The 22,945-nt window shown below is 43.7% G+C and overlaps 1 protein-coding gene and 2 long non-coding RNA genes across 14 annotated transcripts in view; 2 read left to right on the plus strand and 1 right to left on the minus strand.

The window, feature by feature from the left end:
- Nucleotides 1–22,945, plus strand: part of NRG1 (neuregulin 1) — an 811,186-nt gene that overhangs the window by 149,767 nt on the left and 638,474 nt on the right. The gene's annotated exons all lie outside the window — the stretch shown is intronic.
- LOC128343315 (uncharacterized) overlaps nt 1–22,945 on the plus strand; it is a 169,367-nt gene that overhangs the window by 98,488 nt on the left and 47,934 nt on the right. The gene's annotated exons all lie outside the window — the stretch shown is intronic.
- Nucleotides 2,355–22,945, minus strand: part of LOC128343316 (uncharacterized) — a 54,753-nt gene continuing 34,162 nt past the window's right edge. Inside the window, exon 3 of the long non-coding RNA XR_008315469.1 lies at nt 2,355–2,667. This is a non-coding gene — a long non-coding RNA (uncharacterized LOC128343316). The remainder of the gene's footprint in view (nt 2,668–22,945) is intronic.

Below are 22,945 nucleotides of genomic sequence, written 5' to 3' on the forward strand. Positions count from 1 at the left end.
TTCACATGACAGTGTGTGGGAATGGGGAGGGTGGCGGAAGGCAGGATTGCACCTGCCTTCTCCTCAGACGATCCACGCTGTATCTTTGGCTGAGCTGCTCATGCACTCACATGAGCTACAATGCAGTGAGCAGCACAGCCATCTGCAGGCTGGAAAAATGAAGCCCAGCCTCCAGAAATCCCATGATGCACCATGTGAGGTGCATAGTGCATTGTGGGATTTCCCCTCTGCTGGGTGGTCTAGCCACCTGGCTCTATGAATGCTTGGGCTGCAGGTAGCCCGAGCATTCCTATGACTGAGGACTAGGGTAGAAGGGCACGCTCACACCCTTCTACCTCAGCATAAACCCGGGTGGGAAACCCAGGCTACCCTGGTAAAGAGCAAAGGGATCCACCTGATCAGTCCTACTCAGGCTGTGCAAGCCTGAGTAGGGCTGCTCATGTGAATAGGTTCATAATATTTCAAAAAGGTGTGTGTGCAGAACTAGAATAGAACAGAGGAAGGGATTGGGAGATGTGGGAAGAAGAGAAAATTAGTGGCAGTGGAGATATAGTTCGTGCTTTACTGTTCAAAGATTTTTTAAAAAAATCTTGCCATATACATGCTAAGTGCCCTTGTCTGTTAAAGAAAATCTTTCTTTTATGCTAAGGTCCAACATATTAACCCATTGATTCACTGAGGGAGACACAGGAGACTTCCAGTGTGAGCAGAGAGTTTTTAATGAGGGTAAGCTTTCAAAAATTCAACTCCTGCTCCTGGCTTCTGAAGCTGTACAGTCCCAACAGGGCTAAACTATGTAATTTCAGAATGGTTTCATCAGGCTTTCAGCCTCCCTGCTGTTCTTGGAGCAAAACTGAAATTGGTGGAGGGAACTACATCTATGATCTCAACCTTGGACAAGGGATAAGTGGATTTTTCTAGTTCCATTTAGTAATTCTTCAGTGAGTTGTCTATATTCCACATTCCAATTTTACTTCTAGACTTTCTAGACTTCATTTTGGAGTTGCCTCATGTCCATTTTGCTTCAATTTGTCTGAGTTTAAAAATTGTATCTTAGTAAACAATTGTATCTTAGTAAGTGGGCATTACTGGGCATTAGTAATCTGATGGATTACTAACATCATGCTGCCCCATAACTAGGAACAGATAATTCAGAACCACAACATTCAGGGAGAAATCTGTTGGAAGCATTCATAACATACATTTCATTGGTAGGTCCAACATTGGTAAATGGCCTGCTCTTGACCTGACTTTTGCAACGACTTAGTAGCCTTCCAAGACAGATAATATATAGTTAAGATATGGCCATAATATGTTGTCCAACAGCGTAATGAAGTCAATATTATTGCCAAACACACTGGACTATCCTTGACAATTCCATATGATGAGGGCAACCATATGGAATACAAAGCTGTACCTTCCAAAAATATGGTGAATTGCCCCATTTTTTCTGTTACAACTCTCAATCTTATATACTAGACTTTCTAAATGTTTTCACAGTGCAGCCAGTCCATACATTTAGTATGTGCAGAACTGGGATGATGGTTAAAAAAAGGAGGTGACAGTGGAGCAAATGATGACACCAATTTACTTTAAAACAACATCTTAAAACTACAGATGTATCTTTAGTATTACTAGCTAGTATTTAATAGGAGGTAAACAAAGCACTGAGAGGTCCTTACTGCATAGATAACAGTAGAGTTAAGCACAGCATAATTTCCGTTTAGCTTCCATCAAACTCAACCAGAAATTAACTATAACCATAAGCTAGCCAAGACAGGAGGCATCCATCATCTCTTGAAGTAGTTTTTATGGGAAAAGAAGCTTCAGAAGTAAATAAAATCCAAAACAGCTAGACCAGAACAGGCAGCACTCTTTCTTTTCCTAGCTCTCCCAATCCCCAACACAGAAAAACTCAGCCCTTTTTGTAAAGCATCCTTCTTTATAAGTGTGCCCTGTTTCTGGAAGGCAACACTTTCCCCAACCTCATTCCCTTCAGTTGCTCACTGAACTACCGCGCAGAGATGTAGCGACGTTGAAGTGGGCCCTATGACAAAAAGTAAAGATGGGCTTCTGCCACCCGCATCTTGTTCTTCAGAGATGTGTGAGGGGGAGAGCAAAGAGTTAGCTGTTATCCAGCTGATGGGTCTCCCTTCCTCAGGGGCCCAGAGACATATGTCCCCTCATCTTGTTCGTGTTGCTATGCCCCTGCCACCACATTCTTTTAAGGTAGGAAGGACAATATCTTGTAAGTCTGCTTCCATATTTTGTTGTTGAAGTAAACACCAATTTAATGTTGTTTATTTGCCTAATTAACACTCCAACCAGCAACTGACAAGTTTGTGGGAGATTTTTTTGTCAAATACTGTAACGCTGTATAGTGAAAGGTACCTGCCGGCATGCATTGCCTGTGCTTCTGTGATGAGGGCAGATTGAACAGGCACCTGTGAATGTGACTGCACTTGACACAGTTATATTAAAGGGTCAAAGTAATTGCTGCATGGAGCTAAGGTCATGACACCGCCAAATAGTGGTGGGTACAATGCCTTCCTTTCATGCTCTGCTGGGCTCAGTAATCCCCTGAGGTTGTTGGGTTCCGATTGCATTTCCAGATGGTCTGCTTTGGTATGAACACCAGTCGTAATCTGTCCAGCGGCATCATTCAGCCTGGAAAAGAGCAATGCGGAGAGGTTATGATAGCACATGAATTGCAGAGTTGATGCCAGCTGCTGCAAAATCTTGGCTCCTGTTATTTTTATAGCTACCTACTATTTAGGGGAAGATTTGTTTAGTTCCCAAAGACAACAACAAGGAATATAAAGTTAAGCAGTAATTAACACTCCTCTAATTCCCATTGTTCAGATAGACTCCTTTGTTATAGTGTGTACAGAATAAAAAGATAAGTGCTGATATGGAGCAGTGTTTAGCACTCCCCTGAAAAAAATTGCTAGTCTTTATCTGTGAGGGTATTCTCAACAATTCAATCTCCTTTGAGGTATTTTTTTTTTAATATTCTGTAGTAGGGATGCAGGTGGAATAAGAAATTATGAAAGATTACAATATTTGTAATAGTTTCTATTTTGTATTGCATGAAATGTTTACTTCTGCTTTGTATCCTCTAGTTAATGTTGAACACCATGGTCCTATGCGTGTGTTATGTTCCACATGCATACAGCCTGAATACAATGTACACATGTACAGATCTGTTAGCACGTACAGTTATTCACATATCATGTTCAATGCATGTATAGTAGTATACTTCCTATCTATATCCTGCATTTGAGGGGCCTGTCCACAGGTAGGTTCACTTTAAAATTGAACCCATGTAGGGTCATTCACCCCAAAATATGTGAATGCATGCAGACACAAGAACTGATGCCACCCTATTCCTTCTCTGATCCCACCCTCCGGTGTCTCTCACCGCTCCAGAGGCCACCCTCTTCCCCCTTGCCACTGGATAGGGCACGCTGTCACTGCTGGTTGCTTGCATGCTGAAAGGCAGTGGTTAGCAGGCATCCAAGCACTGACAGTTTTGCAATCTGGCCTCTCTTCTTGGTCTGGCCAGCTCTCTCCCCCTCCCCCCACAACCAGTGAACTTGTCTGCTTTGTCTTCAGCCAAGTTTGATGCTTGGAGGGGAGAGACAGTCAGAGAAAGAAAGAGTGTTTGCAATAGTCCAGTTACCAAGAAGAGAGGCCAGGTTGCAAAGCTGCCAGTGCTTGGATGCCTGCTAACCTCTGCCTTGCAGCATGTGGTAGCACACCCTTTCCACTGGCAAGGGGAAAGAAGGAGTCATCTAGGTTGGCAAGGGATACAAGGGATGGGGGCAGTGAGAGGGGAAAAGCACAGAGGCAAGGGAAGCAACAGCACAGATGAGGTGAGGTACAGTTGGGGGCAGGGCGAGATGCCTACAGTCACTAGCCCATGGTTCATTCTTGCCTGAGGCCAATGCATGAAGTGCCTCATGAGAGATCTGCCCAGGTAGCGCTTTCCATGTTGCATAGCATTGGGATTGCCCAATGGCCAGAAAAATGGCCTGGCCTGCTTAGTACCTTTAATATACAGGCATTAGGAAGTGCAGCCTTTCACAGAATAGAGATATAAACATTATCTCAGCTGCTAATGTCTATAGGTCAAATGACTGCTAAAGATCCCGCTGCAGAGAGCAGTTCAAAAACTGATAGCCCGGCATGGCATACCTCTTTTGATGCTGAAGGGACTTTCAAAAGCAATTTGTGATATGGAAGATGTGTGTCTCAGCTATTCAAAGGGGGGGAAAGGCAAAAATCTCACTTGGCAGGCCCAAGATAGTAGGGATGTACAGAACGTTTTGAGCTCAAAACTTTCCAACTTGAAATGGGCCATTTCATTTTGAGCTCAAAACAGGATGCCCTTCAAATGAAGGGCCTGTTTTGAGCTCGGGATGGAACAACCCCATTCAGAGTTATGAGTGTTGTGTTCTGCGAGGGTGGCAGCAGGGTGGGCAGCGAGGAGTGGCAGGAGGCACTTTTTAAAATCATTATCTGGTTACTGCTCACATCCGCAAGCCCCTGCAAGCAGTGGTGCCTCCCCTGGATACTTTCTAGATTATAAACTTCAACAGGGGTAAAATGCTTCGGCTTGGCAGCATTGTATTGAAAATGATCCCCAGAATCTCAAACTGCACAATGGGAAAATACAGCTACTTTTTTTGCAAAGCACATGCAACGTTCTAGCATTATAACACAGAAAACTTAGGTTTTGGGTGGTATAGAAATGTATTAAACAAACAAACAAATATAATGCAAAGATAAAATCTGAAAGAAGGCATCGGAAATGTGAACGGCACCTTGCTGTCAGCACGGGGACTGCCGTGTCACAACCAAGGAAGTACAGAAGCACACTTAGCAGATCCATAGTGATACTGTTGTAGGGTTTAATCTAGAAAGTGCCCTGGCATTTCACACCAAGGCTGCCCTGCCTATGGTGCTCTTCTGGCCTCTGAACACGCGCAGCAGCCATTTGCATGGCTGCCGCTCATGCACGGAGGCCAGAAGAGCATCATGATGTGTAATGATTTTTAAAGGTGCCTCCCACCACCCCTTGCTGCCCACCCTGCCACCAGGTAATGATTTTTAAAGGTGTTTCCCTGTGCCCCTCACCACCCACCCTGCTGTCACCCTCACAGTGCTTGGAATGCTCAAAACATTCCAAGCGTTCCGAACTCATTCTGTCAGAACAACCGGCTTGACTGGTTGTTCCAATGGAACATTCCAGGGCATTTGCGTTCCATTCTAAGCTCAGAATAGAACACAAATCCCGTTCCATGCACATCCCTATGAGATAGCTCTTTGGATCCCATCCACTGTGTGTGATCTTACTAATGAAGATGTATTCAGGAAATAAAGGAATGACCCGAGAGCAAAATATACATTTTAAGTCATAATAAATAGTACTGTGAGAAGGCAGACCTAATTAGAAATATTTTTCTATATGCTAGCTCACTTCAAAACTGTTCATCATTACACACAAACACACACATCAAAGGTGTCCCCTGAAAATTTGGAAGGTCAGCTACAGAGGAGAGCACCCTGTTTTCTTCTAAATTGGGATAATTAAAAGGACCATTAATTATACATCCAAATTGTTGTTTCATCTCTCCCCCCACCCCGCACCTTGTACAACTCCACTAGTTTTTCACATATTTTGAAGCTGTGACCTGCAGAAGGAAATATTCACAATAAGGTTCAAAGGCTTGTCCTTGGACATAGTCAAGACTAAATTGACTAAGAGCAATTTAGTGCACAGTTTCTCAACCACCGGTCCCTGGACCACTACCGGTCCGCGAAGGGTTGAGTGCCGGTCCCTGACTGGGAGTCAACCCCCACCCAAAAAAACCTGCAATCAGGGCACTCACTTCCTCGATTTTGCACATGGCACGGAAAAGGAAGAGGAGGAGTATCACAGAGGCGTGGGACCCTGCTTCCACCTTGCCTCCACGTGCTGCTGAGATCTTCCTACAGCTATCTTATTCCCTATCTACAGCTTCAAACTGTATGCGGTGTGGGGGCATGTAGGAAAACGTATGGCAGTGGGTGCCACTTGAAGGGCTGCTGGTTCTTATTTGTTCATTGTTTGCAGCCAAAGGTTGATTGACTGAAACCCAGCTGCCTAGTTCGGCTGAGGTGCCTTGAGAGGGAACACTGTTTCCCTCTTGCATCGGTGGGCCGTTGTGGTCCCTCGGCCCCCTGTAACCCCCTGGTCTGCACCGCCGGTGGAAGTCGGCAGTCCTTTTTGTGACCTTGCCAGGGGGTGGAACCTCTGGCTAGGATCATGCCGTGGTGAGGGCTAGGCGGCGGAGGGAGGGAGGAGGGCCTCCTTGGCTCGGACTTTGCAGAAAGGGAGTGCAGGTGGACCTTCCTCAGAGGAGGGGGAGCAAGCATGCGTACCAATGAGGGCTAAGTGGCGGAGGGAGGCAGCGTGGTGTGGGGGAGAGGCAAGATACCATTTTGTGCGTTCATGCAAAAGGGTCATTGGATGAATGGCACTGGAATGAAGTGATCCTGAGGATTTGATGCCCAGCGCGGTCCGTGTCTATTCCCAACCAATTTAAAACCAGCTGCCTGTTGAGGCCAAGGCACCTTGAGAGGGAACGCGGTTTCCCTTTTGCATTGGTGGGGCATTGTGGTCCCTCGGCCCCCTATAACCCCCTGGTCTGCACCGCCAGTGGAAGACAGTGGTCTCCTTTATTACCTCGCCGGGTGGCGGGGAGACAGCCTCTGGCCAGGATCATGCCGCAGTGAGAGCTAAGCGGTGGAGGGAGGGAGGGAGGGAGGGAGGAGGGCTGCCTTGGCTTGCCTCGCAGCTACACACGGTCCGCAGGTGGGACTACATGAGCTGCATGGCCCCAAAGGCAGGCTGGTGTGATTGGCACATGCAGGAGAGTTGGGAGGGGGGCGCAGAGGCACGCACTGTGAGAGAGGATGGGGGAACACCTGCTACACTCTGGTGCGCAAGCACAGCAGTGGCAGCTCTTGGACCCAGGCGACCTTCCAAACGCAGTCTGGTGCACCATTGCCTTGCCCAGCCTGAACAGTGCCTCATCTCCCCAGTGAGGAAGACGAGGCATCCACCACTACAACACCCTGCGCTCACGCCATCTCAGAATCGCCCCCTTCCCTTTAATTCCAGGTCCCCACTGCTCTTCTTCACATTTTCTTTCACCATTAAAAAAAACCCATCCCCAGCACCTGCCATGTAACCATTTTTAAGGAGTTTTGGAGGAGCTGCGTGGGTTTCATTAGATCCACCTCACAAAGTGCACATCTAAGAGCAGGATCCAGATCAAGCCAGGTGATCATGACCAAGCAGCATTGACACAAATGAGAGATGACTAAATTAATTTAATTGGTTGTTCTGACTAATGTTGTCTGGATCCGGCCCTGCAACTACACAACTCCGGCTAAAACTCCACCTCCATCATGTGAGGGTTAAACTGTAGACTTCGGGCTCTGCTGACAACTTGCCCAGCTCTCCTCTCCTCACTTCCTTTTTGCTTTGCTTGACATCCAGCCTGATGAAGAGTTTTGGGGAATTTAAAAGCTTGCTTGTTTTTGTTGGCCCCGTGCAGCTTTTGAATTTTTCTAATGGCCCAACATCCCCTCTCCATTGAGTAATCACAAGCACCCCCACCCCGCACATACTGGAGACATATTTGTTCACCCAGGCTTTTAGATTCAGGGGTTCTCAACCTTGGGTCCCCAGATGTTGGTGGACTTCAACTCCCATAATCCCCAGCCATAATGGTCAAATGCCATTGTGGTTGGGGGTTATGGGAATTTAAGTCCACCAACATCTGGGGACCCAAGGTTGAGAACTCCTAATATTCCATGTTTGCAAAAGATTCCTAATTTAATTATTTTAATGCTTATATTATTTTAATTATAAACTTCCCAAAGATGCAAGTTTTGGGCAGTATAAAAGTCAGATAGATAGATAGATAGATAGATAGATAGATAGATAAACTTAAACTTGAAACCCTTTTACTAACTGCTGGTCCGGGAAACTGTGCATGAACAAAGTAGTGGTCCTTGAAACTCTGCACGAAGAATTTAGCGGTCCTTGACTCCAAAAAGGTTGAGAAACACTGATTTAGTGGATACTTTTATATTTGATAATAACCAGAGATATAACTGCTGGTTTTTGGATGTATAGGCAGGGGGCAGATGCGAAATAAAGCAAAATTGTTTGGAGGCAAAGTAAGGAATCCTGCTTGGGAGGTGATGATACTGCAAGGTTTTATTTCCCAAAAAGGGATTTAAGGCAGCAAGAGAAAGAGAGAGAACTCCTAGAATGTTATGCATGAAAGAATGCCAGCCTGCATGCTATATCAATATAATATCTGAAATATAATATAATTCAGCAGGGCCAGCCTACGCATTAAAGTGAGCTAAGCACCCCGACCCTTAGGCCAGACCTGACCTTCAGGTGCCATTTAGGGAGGGGAGTGCCCTGTGTTTCAGACCACATGTGCTTGGTATTCTTTAGAAGCAGGGGCGTAACAAGGTTGGAGTGGGCCCAGAGACAAAAGTTTAAAATGGGCCCCTCGCTGATACACACACACACACTTCACAATATATAGTCATGTGACTTGCCTCTGGGGGGCCCCTCGAGGCATGGGGGCCCCCAGGCAGCCGCCTCTCCTTGCCTAATGGTAGTTACGCCCCTGTTTAGAAGTATTTATGCTTCTGGTTATTATAAAGTATAAACTGTTGCTACAAACATGCTCCTAAAACTGCTATTTTGCAATGTATTTTTTTTAAAATTTATTCCACTCTTTCTCCAAAGAGATCTAGCTTTAGTCTTGATATATATATGTATGTAGGCCATTGAACTATACTGGGAGCCTGTGACTATTTTCCTCCTTCACCTAATCTCTGGGGCTCCCCAAAATCTGAAATGACACTCTATGGATTTACTGTTAAACAATAACAATTTTTAGTATATTTACACAAGGATCCTAAGCACAGGAAGTAAGCCCCACATTGATTGCAATCACACTTCTTTCTTAGCCAAGGACTGCAACACTATGCATCCTTACATGGAAGTAATTCACATTTACTCTGCAGGTTTTAATTCTAAGTAAACATGGTGAGGATTGGGCTGTTAATACATTTCACATAATATTTACATTGCCATCGAAACTGTACAATATGGTGATATTTCACTGAAATGTTAAATAAGATTTCAAAATTATTGAGTTGCTTGTTAAGAAATTTATATGTGCAAGGGAGTTATGCTGTAGCATGCTCAATTTAGTAGAAGTGTTAATTGCCAAACAATAGCACCATGCCCCAAAACTGATGTCTGTAATGTAATTTTGATTATTGCTGATATATTTACTAGTTTAACTTGCCTTCTGCCTATTTTGTAAAATGCATAAGCAAAATGTGGTATTTAATGCATGTTCTTTACTTGATTGAACAAAGTACTGAAGTATATAAAATTTCCAGGGCTCTTAATAAGACAGAAGATCATTTAAAATCTGAGTTAGCTTAAAAGGGCAGGTTCTAATTTTAACCTTTTCTTTCTATAAAATCTTAACATTGCCTGTGAATCAACTTTATTTCCCATCTCAATTACCTATCATGAGCTTTAGCACAGCATCTGCACAACCTTTAATCATACATGGACATTATTTTCATAGGATTCTTGTAAGATAGTGTGGCTTAATTGGCAGCCCATTTGAAATAGTAGCTAGAACATGGGACTTCCACCAGGGAGGTCCAGATTCAAATCCCCATCCAGCCAATAAGCTCATTGTATGGCCTTGGGCAAGTCACTATTCCCAGGATTGAAATGGGGATAAAATGTTATTACCCTATGCATGTTGCCCTGAGCTTTTTGGAGGAAGGGCAAAATGTATATGCATCCTGTCCTGAGGTCTCCACCGAGGCGGGGATCCAGGAGTGTCACCAGCTCCAAGGACCAGGGATCAGAAGCTCAGCACCTAGTGGGTTTGCAGGAACTAGGTAGGGCAACCTTAATGGAATGTTAGCAGCTTCTCAGAGCAGGGGAGCAACAGCAGCAGAAGGGATATGCCTTCATCTCCTGATTGTGGACTTCGCAGAAGCATTTGTCAGGCCACTATGGGAAACAGGATGCTGGACTAAATAGGCCTAGGGCCTGATCCAGCAAGGCTCATCTTATGTAGACTGCAGATTTTTAAGGCTGCTGCCTAGGTAGAATGATTTAGCCCTGATCTTTCCCTAGGGAAAGATCTGTTTCTTCAAGCTTGTATAAGAGCTGGCTCTGGCAACACAGGGAGGGCTTCTTTCTGCAAATACTGGTAAGTCTTCAGGGGACTTCTCTGCGTCAGAGAATGAAGGCCTCAGGGTTTCCCCAAGGTACAGTGAAGGTGCTGGTTTGGGTTCCCCTGGTGCGAGAGGAACCCAGCAACACACAGGGTAGTCCGAGTCTGGGTCATAGGTTCTTCCTACCCTGTCGCATCCCTTGAACTTTCTACTTTGTCCTTCAGCCGGGATTGTCCTCTTCTCCTGGATTGGTATCATGACAATGAGGCTGTTCTCACATGCAGCCTAAACCAGGCTAGGGACGCCCAGCCTGGGTTAGGCCTTGCCTGAGAACCACCAGGATCAGGCTCAATCCTGGTGGGCCAGCGCCCACTAACCGCATTGTGAAGCCCACCTCCTAAATGAGGTTAAGGGAGCGAGTGCTTCATTCCCCCCACCCTTTTTAAATCTTGTGTATCACTGGCTGAATTACAAGGCTGTTGCACTAGCTAAATTGCATTAAGTCTGGAGCTTGCATTCTAGTGTTCTAATGTTGTGTTCTAGTGTGTTAGCATTAACCTGGCACAATGTGGTGCATCATGTATGCGTTTGTTAGTCTGGATGTCAGGCAATGAGGTCATTCACACAATCAAAAACTGGGGCCATTCATATGAACTCGTGGGCGGGCAGGGGAAAGGCTTTGAAAACTTTCTCTTCCGCCCCTCCCCAATAGTTTTTTGCTTGGTGGGAGTGCAGAGCGTGCTCCCACACGATCCTCACTGCTCCATGCAGTGCAGAGCAGGGTGCATCGCTTTGAGTCTGGGACCCGTTGTCCTGGCTTCCGGGTAACCCACAGTACACCGGGGGATTCCCCTAGGGGACGGATGATCGAGGCTCCTGTCTCTGTGTCAGTGAGAGCTGCGAGCAGCTCCATGCTGACACAGGATCCTGGCAGCCAGGTCTCGAAATTCATATGTTAATTTTGTTTCAGTACTGCCAGAGAGGATAACAGACATGCAGCCTATGTGTTTCTCTTAACATGAAGTTGATGAAAAGGTTCTCAAAAGAGGCCTTTAGCCCTCTCTCTATTCCTAGTGCCTATGCTGCTCTTAAATGCACTTGGTGGCAGCTACTCTTTGGCCAGCATCTTGGGGACAGCTTTATTGCAACCAGCTTTATATATCTGAAGTGTTTATGGATGGCTATTACAGCCAGTTCTTCCTTGCTTGTATTGTTGTACAAGCAAGGAAGCCAGTTGTGGCTTCCTTTATCTGCTTAGAAAACATAACAAATGTGTACATTCTCTTCCAAAGAAATTAGCCCACCAACAAGTATCAACTTACCTATTTTGTCCCTCTTGTTTCCTGGGAGAAACATGGCAATAATGCTTTAAACAGCTGTGGAAACTATCACAGCTAACAAAGTAGTTTCATCTAATGAGTCTTGAGGGGCAGATTTCACTGTACGTTGAAAGCAATAAGGTTTTGCCATAATTATTGCAATCAAACTTGAAGGTACAATGGCACATAAAAAAGAAGGACAAAGATCACAACAAAGGGAATGAAAATAATCTCATAACACGTGACAAGATGTTGCTTTTCTCCTCCATTTTATTTAATTGTAATTGTTTTTTAGATTAAACACTCTCCAGGGACACAATCAATTTAAAAATTGAGCTTGGAGGCAACATTTCTTTTAGACTATTTGTGACTCTGGGGAAGTGACTCGAATATATAATCTGAACAGAGGAAAGCAAACTATCCCCTGGCAATTGGGTCCTATGCAGGAGGAACATTTGATTTCCTTACAGTTCTGTATGGAATGTCGCAGGATTTTATTTTTTATATTATTCTTTAAGGGCATTGCAATTATAAATAAAAATAATTGGCAGGTTGTTAAAGGAAGGAAGCTGGGGGATCACTAAAGTTTGAGGAGGCTAAAATTGATTCTGCTGGGAGTAGTATACAGTGCCTAATTCAAAAGCAGCCCATATGTGCTAAAAATCTACAGGTGCAGTTTATAAACTATGTTTGTTTAACATATGTATATACCACCCAAAACTTGTGTCTCTGGGTGGTTTACAATAAAACAGTACAGAATAAAACAAAATTAAAATGTTAAAACATTAAAATAAAATAAAATAAAATTTAAGACAAAGTTAAAAACTAAATATAATTAAAAGCCTGGGTGAACAAATGTGCCTTAACTCAGGGTAATATTAATAAAAAGAGAGAGAGTCTAAATTCTGAACCAACAAAAGCTGAAATCTGTGACCACTATAAATTGTTTGCATTTTTGCTGCACTCCTTGAGCACTAGAAATCCCAGCTTTCAGAGATTTCACTTAGCATTATTCACACACATTAAAGACAAACTTCATAGGCAAAGAGACTAGAAACTTAAAAAAAACCTTTAATTCTTAGTACACTGAATCCTGTCACTGGTGCCAAATGTGGTAGCTTTTCTGTGCTTGCTCATAATCACAGAACACACACACACCTCCTAGTAAAGCCTGAGCTGGGTTAATTGTACTCCTTGGCAGACAGGCTTGAGCTAAGCTTCCAGAGTTAACATAACATTAACAAAGAAAGCAGTAGATAAGTATTGTTGGAGTTTTCATGCAGGCTCATATTCGTTAGATTGCTCAGGAGGTGACATTTCTGCCCCAGCTTCAGTGGAAGTGCACACATAAGGGAGTACTGCTAAGTAATATTGTCTGGAGACATGGAGTTAAAGTTCCAAATAAAGTAGTTTATTTAGGAAACCTACATACCTTGCTGCTAGCTACACAGGAAATGGGGAAGGGAGAAGAAAGAAGTCTCTCTCAGGTGAGAGAATGAAACCTGAGAGTTTAACAAAGGGGATTCAGAGTAGAGACAGCATGGTCAGAGGGGGAATGCCCTTACTGGCTATATCTACCCCTAATGCCCCTAGGAGTCAATACGGTTGCTGGTGCTAAGAGTCATAAGAACATAAGAACAGTTCTGCTGGATCAGGCCCAACGGCCATCTAGTCCAGCATCCTGTTTTGCACAATGGCCCACTAGATGCTGCTGGAAGCCACAGGCAGGAGTTGAGGGCATGCCCTCCCTCCTGCTGTTACTACCCTGCAACTGGTATTCAGAGGCATCATGCCTTTGAGGCTGGAGGTGGCCTATAGTCCTCCGACTAGCAGCCGTTGATAGACCTCTCCTCCATGAAGTTATCTAAACCCTTCTTAAAGCCATACAGATTGTTGGCTGTCACCACATCTTGTGGCAGAGAATTCTACAAGCCGATTATGTGTTGTGTGAAAAAGTACTTCCGTTTGTTGGTCCTAGATTTCCCGGCAATCATTTTCATGGGATGACCCCTGGTTCTAGTGGAAGAAGAATTTCTCTCTATTCACTTTCTCCATACCATGCATGATTTGATAGACCTCTATCATGTCTCCCTGCAGTCATCTTTTTTCTAAACTAAATAGTCCCTGGTGTTGTAGCCTTGCCTCATAAGAAAGGTGCTCTATGCCCCTGATCATCTTGGTTGCCCTCTTCTGCACCTTCTACAATGTCCTTTTTAAGATGTGGTGACCAGAATTGTACGCACTACTCCAAGTGTGGTCGCACTATAGTTTTATATAAGGGCATTATATTATTAGCCATTTTATTTTCAATCCCCTTCCTAATGATCCCTAGCATGGAATTGGCCTTTTTCACAGCTGCCGCACATTGAGTCGACACTTTCAACGAACTGTGCACCACGACCCCAAGATCCCTCTCCTGGTCAGTCACCAACAGCTCAGATCCCATCAGCGCATACTTGAAGCTGGGTTTTTTTGTCCCAGTGTGCATCACCTTACACTTGCCAACACTGAACCGCATTAGCCATTTTGTCACCCACTCACCCAGTTTGGAGATATCCTTTTGGAGCTCCTCACAATCCATTTTGGATTTCACTACCCAAAAGAGTTTGGTATCATCTGCAAATTTGGCCACCTTGCTGCTTACCCAACTTCTAGTTCATTTATGAATAAATTAAAAAGCACTGGTCCCAGTACAGATCCCTGGGGAACCCCACTTCTTACTTCCCTCCATTGTGAAAACTCTCCATTTATCCCTACCCTCTGTTTCCTGTCTTTCAACCAGTTAGCAATCCACACATGAGTCTCTGATGAGGAACTCTGTCAAAAGCTTTGTAAAAAGTCTTTGTCAAAAGTCAATGCCAAGAGGAGCTGCATCTCCAACAATATTTAATTTCCTTCATAGGCTTTTAAAACATGAAAGCTTGCATATTTTTTTCTTTCTTCTGCAGGTTGTTTCATCAGTTTCCTGCAACCTCTTCTGCAAAATATGTTTAAATATGTAATTTATTTCCTGCATCTGTATTATGATGCAGTACTTACCAGTTCTGAGTATTCAAGACATTTAACATACATTAAGGCAGTTTACACAGCCATTAATTGGTTAGGACAAGTGTCCCACCCAGCTTCGGGAGTTGTGTGCATTCCTGATTTCCGATTGTGTACTAGAAAAAAAATAAACTAGGTAAGAGGAGGTAGCGTGATCATCTATGAGATAGGAGTCGGGTAGGATGGAGCTGTACTACCCAGCACTTGTACCTAGCATTTTAAAGAGGTAAAAAGAAAAGCCGTCCTACCCAACTCCTGTCTCATAGATGATCACTCCATACTCCTTCTACTAAGGTTTTTGCTAGTACACAATTGAAATTTGGGAGCATGCACAGCTCCCAAAACTGAGTGGGATGCTTGTTCTGTCCAGTTAACAACTGTGTGAAATGCCTTATCATTTCGTTAATCCTTACAACAGCACTGTAAAGTATTACAGCTGTAGTCTTGTATTGCCAATAGAGAGTGAGACTGAGAGGTAGTGGCTTGCCTAAGGCCACTTAATGAGTTCATGGCAGAAGCAAAATTTGAACTGGGGGCTTCCTGGTCCTCTTAGCTACTATGCCATACTAGCTCTCAGTAGTTAGTTATTACATTTATATACTGCCCCATACAAAAACGTCCCTGGGCGGTCCACAATATAAAACCATTACAACAGTGGTTCCCAAACTGGGAGCCTCCAGATGTTGCTCAACTACATCTCCTCTTATCCCCAGCCACAATAAATTGTAGCTGGGGCTGATGGGAGTTGTAGTTCAGCAACATCTGGAGGCTCCCATTTCGGGAACCACTGCATTAGAACATTAACATTAATTATGCATGTTCGGTATTAAAATTCTAGTTTTCTTGGAAATACCACATTATTTTCTAATGGTGGGGAGGCCATGCATCCAAGAGAATGACCTGGAGGGGGGATTTTTGTTGTTGTTGTCAGAAATTAGTTTCTTGATCCAGGTCAGCATTTCAGAATGCCATGGGGAAACCACAAGCTGGTCAATCCCTGTATTTTCACTGGACTCAGAGCACAAGGGGGATTCTAGAAGAAAGGTTAGCAGTTTTGTCAGCTGCTATATATAGAGACTGAACATTAAACTCTATGCCTGACTCTCATTCTACACTGACTCTCATTCTGAAGTGTCTTTGGCCCACCAGTGACTTCAGGCAGCTATATTTCTCTATTGCAAGTAATAATCATCAGTGATAGACGTCTTTAAAACTGAATATTTCACAGGACCATTCTATCAGTGCATCTACTAGGTTGTCCAAAGTAAACAACCTCATCTCTAAGAACTAAGTCTCCACATTGCAGCTGGTGCACTGTGACAACCAAGAGACAACAAATTCTCTGATTTGAATCTTGCTCCTGCCATAAACCAATGGGATGGCCTTAAGCCTGCCCCCCTCTCTGCCTCAGCCCCCATATGCAATGTGGAAACAATAGTACTCTCCTATTGTATTGGGGTTATTGGGAGGCGTATTGAGATAATGTATGTAAAGCCTTGGATGGAACAAGTGCTTTATAAATGCCAATTATTCTGCATTAGCTTCACTTCTGAAAGCGTCTGCTTCAGTTTCATTCATGAACCTGAGCATTAATGAGGGCCTCATATTTTTTGTTCTGATACCCTCATAAATATATGCCATTTGAATCTGTGTTTCACATTGGTTTAAAGAAAAGTGAAAATTGAATCATTTGGGAGATCAATGTGATGTACCAAGTGTGGCTTTTTAAAAAGACATCTTGAAGTTTTGTCTTTGCAAACCCACCCACCCCATTCCTTGTCTCCATCTCTTTGCATCCAGCCATTCTTTTTTTTTTTGGTTAATAGAAAGCAAACTCACATGCCATTAGGACTGTGCATGGAGCATGATAGTCATTTTAGTACCATCTGTGCCATATAAATTATCTAACAAGAAGAAAATTATGCAGGTAGCAGTTGATCTGGATGTCTGGCACAAATGGCAACATGAACGTTCTGTCTTATTTTAAGAAGATAACTCTTAAAGATCCAAGAAAATATGAGAATAAACACCATCTGGGTCCTGTTCAGTCTCAGGGAGGTGCTTATCCTGGATGGATTTATACCTAAGCTCTTCTGGCAATGCAAAGCTAGAGATATCTGACCTGCATACATAACTTTTAGCATTGCCAGGAGTAATGGTTTCAGCCCAGCAGTATTTTTAAAATGCCTTCTCTCTTCTTGCCCTATCTAGAGCATCACTGAGAAACCTGCCCTCTTAACTTGGGAGTTTATGAAAGGTAAATATTTAGTCTCTACAGGACAGCCAACCCTTGGATCATAAAGTCTGCAATTCGACATATGGTTATAGATCCCATTAACTTCAGTGGGATTTAAGCAGACTAACTATGTGTGGGACTGTAGCCATGGGCCAGGATCCAAAGAATCATGGAACTAATTCTATGAGAGCGGCCTCTCTTTGCCACAAGGCAAATTCCTTGTGAATTTAAGGGAATTTCAAAAGCAGTTTGGGATATGGCACAGGGACAAGGATGTAGCTATAACTGAGCGGATGGGTTCAAAGAACCCAGCCCCCCCCGCTCGTGAGGGCCCCCTAGTCTCCTCCCTGTTTTCTTCATTATCTCCCTCACTCCAAGGGGCCGTCAGGGAGAGGGGTGAAAATGGGCCCCCTCTCGCCTAACTACACCCCTACACAGGGATAATGTGTCAGCTGATCAAATAAAAAATGGGGGGAAACCATTGGGTTAATGCAAGCTGTTGTGAAAGCCCATGTAGTTATTTGGATCCTAACCAGAGTGTGTCATTTCTAAAGCTAAAATTACTGAAATAGTTGAACAGATTTCTTAAGATACATTGACATGGGAAGTACTATCTAGTCTAGATTTTTTTTTACATTTTTAACACAGAAGGATATCATAGAGTTGGAAAAGGTACAGAGAAGGGCAACCAAAATGATCGGGGTTGGAGTGACTCCCCTGCAAGGAAAGACTACAGTGCTTGGGCCTTTTAGTTTAGAAAGGAGGGGCATGATAGAGGTGTATGAAATTTTGCACAGTGTACATCAAGTGGATAAAATGTTTTTCTATCTCATAATAATCGAACCTGGGGTCATCCATTGAAGCTAAATGCTGGGAGATTCAGAACAAACAAAAGAAAGTACACATGTATGGTTAAACTATGGAGTTTGCTGCTACCAAATGTGGATTATGGCCACCAATTTAGAAGTTTTAAAAGGGGATTAGACAAATTCATGGAGGACAGGGCAATCAATAGCTACTAACCTTGGTAGCGATATGCTTCCATCAGGATCAGAGGTGGCATGCCCCTGAACATTAGCCGCTGGGCAACATGAAGGGAGGGAGCGGTTGCCCTCTTTCCCCTGCAGAAAGCAATGTGGTCTTCCTGAGTCCATCTGGTTGGCTGCTGTGTGAGGCAGGATGCTGGATGGCCCTTAGCCTGATCCAGCAGGGCTGTTCTAGTGTTCTTGAGAGCAGCGCCAGGTGGAGGGCCAAGGCTCTAGTTCTCACTCCAAAGTGGTCTGACTGCAATTCTTGTTTATAGAGGCTACTCCATATCCTTCTTTTGTCCCTGGGTTGGCAGCCAGGAAGTAGTTGTCAACAGAGCAGCTGTGAACAAGATTGTAGAGCTGACTCTCAAATTTCCAAATATTAATATTGACAAATTAGAACAATTTTGAAATCTGACCTCTTTTAAATAGGTTAATTTAGATTTGTTTTAAATTAGTTTTCATGGAAATAAATTCCTTAGGAATTAAGGGGTTGTTTTTACACAGAGATTAAAGTTGTTTTCTTCCATACAGAGTTCAAGGTCACTATTTATCTCATGTTCATTCTTTGGATTTGGCTTCTAGTAACATGCATTTGACAGCAGTAATGGGCTCTTGGCAAAAGCTGACTGAAATGTCAGGTCATTCCACATCTTGCCAAGTTAGCGAATCATTATAAAAACAAACAAAACAAGAGTCCATTTACTATGACCATCCTAAACTTTTAAATATCAATCATATCTACTTAGCCACCTTTGCTATAATAGTGTAATATTGACTTCAAGCAGTGAAAACCATGCCTGTGAGAGATCAGTAAAGTGAATCGTGGTCAGTAAAGTGAATCAGTGGGGGAATGCAAAACGATGTTCAACAGGTTTTCAGTTCCAAATGTTCCAGAGTCCCATCTACAACTGGCAGGGCAGAGCGAAAGGTAATCATCCTTAGCATTTATTGTATGTATATCACTTTAGAGCATTTCATATACATTATCTCACTAATTATTACAACAACCTGTAATTATTATGTTATTGCAGATGGAGGACTGAGGCTGAGAGAGAGTGCCTAATGGCACTTAGTAAGTTAATGGCAGTGGTACAGTTTGAGATACAAAACGTAGGAAGCTGCCTTATACTGAGTTAGACCATTGGTCCATCTGTCTCAGTATTGTCTGCACTGACTGACAGTGGCTCTCCAAGGTTTCAGGCACGGGCTCTTCCTAGCCCTACCTGGAGATGCCAGGGATTGCACCTGGGACCTTCTGCATGCAAGGCAGATCCTCTACCACTGAGCTACGGGGCCCACCCCCAAGCGAGCTCAGTCTCTTAGCCACTATCCTACACACATTTACATATGCAGTTGAATGTCAGTTGTTGAATAAAGTGACTGACCTCTTACTGAAGAAGCACTAATGTGCGGAAAGGAACATGAAAATCTGCAAACTAGGTATGATTCAACTGAATGTGTGAATGGACCCAACAGAAAAGCATTTGAGGTGATACAAACAGTCGCTCTATGATATTTTATCTGTGATACAAGTTATCCCTTGATGCTGCAGTTATAAGATGATGAGCATTTATGTGTGAATAAGCCATTAATGCAGAGTCGAAAAGGAGGTATCATTTTATCTACATTGTTTTACTGGACCAACTTAGGCTAGTATTTGCGGTATGCATTCACTCTGGAACATATGGGAAATTGAGTCCATTCAGTCCAATTTTTATTTGAGTCCATTCAGTCCAGTTTTTATTTGTCTCAGTAAAATAAGTACTTCTACCCATTTCCCCCCTTCTGTTTTGGATCAATATGGCAAACGATGTCTGTGTGATAGGGAAATGAATTAATGTGTTGGATACCAAACCAAGATTGATTGATTGATTTTTGTTGACTTTTATCCTGCTTTCCCCTGATAAAAACATCTACAAAGTAGCTAACAATAATATAAGCATATTAAAAACAACAAGGCAGTCTCGGTCAGCCATAGGCAAATAAGGCAGAGGGGAATGATAGCAATAAGATGTCCTTTAATGTTCCCTCCTGGGCTTTCACTCACTGCTTAGTCAGTCCCAAGAGGCTTACTTTGTACAACATCAACTTAATAATAGTGGGCATTGCTAACTGAGCAGATGCCTTTTAAAGTGGTGATTCTTTTATATTTAGTAGGGGGAGAGCATCTTGCCCTATTCAACCCCAGCACAGCATCCCTCCAGTGGCTGTTGCTGGTATCTACCTGAGCCCTTTGGGGACAGGAGACCATCTTATTTATGTATTGTTTATTTTTCTATGTAAACTGTTCTGATAACTCTGGTTGAAAAACGGTATATAAATATTGGTGCTGGTGTTGGTGTTGCTGGTAGTAGTAGTAGTGGTGGTGACGGCGGTATGGGAAGTACAGCCACCTAATGGCCCAGCGGGGAAATGACTGGACTAGCAAGCCAGAGGTTGCTGGTTTGAATCCCCGCTGGTATGTTTCCCAGACTATGGGAAACACCTATATTGGGCAGCAGCGATATAGGAAGATGCTGAGGCATCATCTCAAACTGCATGGGAGATGGCAATGGTAAACCCCTCCTGTATTCTACCAAAGAAAACCACATGGCTCTGTGGTCGCCCGGAGTCGACACCGACCCGACGGCACAACTTTACCTTTTCCTTTCATTGTAAGTACAGATTATCAACAGAATCCACTGAACACAGGCTGGCCAATATACCAACAGGATCACTAAACCAGGGTTCAGTAACTGGAAGCCCCTGAGTCACTTCTGCATCTCCCCAAGTCCCTAGTTACCAACAACAAAACTTGTAATCAGGCCTATTTGGAGCTAACTTCAACCTGACTACATCATTATAATCGTCCTCCAGGAAATCTAGTTGCTGACTATCCCAGACTTTAAGTATCAGCAGCATCTGTTTTATGTTACATCAGAGGGTTAACGGAAACCTTTGATAAGCCAGAGTGCCTTTTCACTGCACTAACACCCAGTCCTAGAATTAAATGGAGCTGCGCCCAATGCTGTCCTACAACTATCTTGACAGTTACTGGTTGAGATACTTTATGCTGCCAGGATGCATGTAGGGTCAGTAACCTCATGTCAAATTGGATTATGGATAATTAATATCAACTAACATGTATGTGTCTGAGATACCATTCTCAAATACAATGAAAGCAATGGTTTGGAAGAGCTTGATGTTTTTGGACACAAGAGAGAGAGAGAGAGAAATCAGGAACATTTAATAGAGATATTTAAAGGCTTTAACATCCATTCATGTCACTTATCAGCTCCCTTGAGCCTTAACAAGCAGCAAGGTTAACATTGGGTCATTGTTTTTTTAAATGTAATTTGCTTCATTACATTACCCTGTTAAAATTAGATTCTTATAGGCCTCCTTCATGTGCAGCCCACTTAAAGAGTTGGGAGCTTGGAAAGAAAAGGTGATATTAAGGGGAATGGCTAATCAGCATAATTATCCTAAATATAGGGGAACAACTCATGCAAGTGATGATCTTTTGCTCCCTTCCTCTTTAATGCAGTTCTGGCACTTATCTGTTCACATTAGAAAAATAATCATAAATGCTGTTGAAGTTAGGCTTCTGGGTTTATTTCTCCTTCCCCCCTGTTCTCAAGAAATGTAGATACTGAAAGTCTGAGACAAAACAAGTCCTGTTTTGTGTTATTTCTATATATTTTATTACTGCATCTGAGAAGCTTAGCAGTTTAGTCTCCCTAATCCATCTCCACCTGTGCATGTGCAGCTCCAGTCAGAAAATCAGTTCTAGAGGCTGTTCACATGAGCGTGCAAAACCAGGCTAAGGGAGCCCAGCCTGGCTTTGCATACACGTGAGAAGCACCGGGATCAGGTTGATCTCAGTGACTGCATGGCAGCAAACCCACCTAAGTAACCTCCCAGTTAAATGAGATTAAGGGAGCGAGTGCTCCTGTACCCTTGCTTTTCGGATTGTGTGTCAGCAGCCAGGGCTGGCACACTCAGGGAGGTTCCCAGGAATGTACTGCATACTCATGTTGCATTATTGGTTGCATTATTGGTGGGGTGAAATGTGGCAGTGCATCCCGGCACCCTGTCCCCAGGAGCTGCAGCAGGAGCCGCTGCTCTTCTGGGCAGGCCATCCTCCTGCCCAGGAACTAAGAGCCAATCATCTGTGGGGAAGGTAAGTTAAGCCCTCCTTCCCCACAGAACGCCCACAAGCTCTTCTCACTTTTCGTGAGAAGAGCACTATTATGTTGATCAGCTATTTTGAAAGAGGGAGAGGCTTCCAAACAGTGAAATGATTCTATTGCCACACCCCCTTCCTTTCCTTTCTTTTCCTAAAACTACTTATGCAATCGCAACAGATGAATCAGGTGATGAATTGCCTATGCAGCCCCTGTTTGTATGCACAGCTCCTCATATGGCTAGGGATATGTGTACAAAAGCCACTTTCCGCATGTGTATGCCACATGTGTATCTACCTAGACTGAAGCAAGATCTGTCAGGGCTACATATTTGAAACTTGTTTGTACAGCGTAACATGTAACTGCTGCACATAGCAAAGTGGGGGTTTGTCTTCTGCTCCAATTCCGTCCATGCTTAAATATTGTGCAATATTTACTGAGGCTGTCCACACACGTGTGCAAAACTGGGCTAAGGGAGCCCAACCCAGTTTTGCACGTACATTTGAACTGCTGGGATTGTGCCCAATCCTACCGAGCCTCCCTTGAAAATGAGGTTAAGGGAGCGAGCACTCCTTTAACCCTGTTTTCCGGATCATCTGTCAGCCGCAGCTGTAAGATTTGGGGTGGAGGGGGATTCCAATTATGTACCATTATTGGAGCTCCATGAGGTGGGGCGACATGTCCTGCACCCTGACCCTTGGAGCTGCCACTAGGAGATGGCGTGAGAATCGTCTGCAGGGAGGTAGCGCTGTCGGGCTTCTTCCCTGCAAAAATGGGTAGCCATTTCTCACTGCAGTGCACATGAGAAACGGCTCACTGTATGCAATAGAATATTCTCATTGAACTTTCCCATATGTT

This window comes from Hemicordylus capensis, chromosome 2, assembly GCF_027244095.1.
Source record: "Hemicordylus capensis ecotype Gifberg chromosome 2, rHemCap1.1.pri, whole genome shotgun sequence".
Lineage (NCBI taxonomy): Eukaryota > Metazoa > Chordata > Lepidosauria > Squamata > Cordylidae > Hemicordylus > Hemicordylus capensis.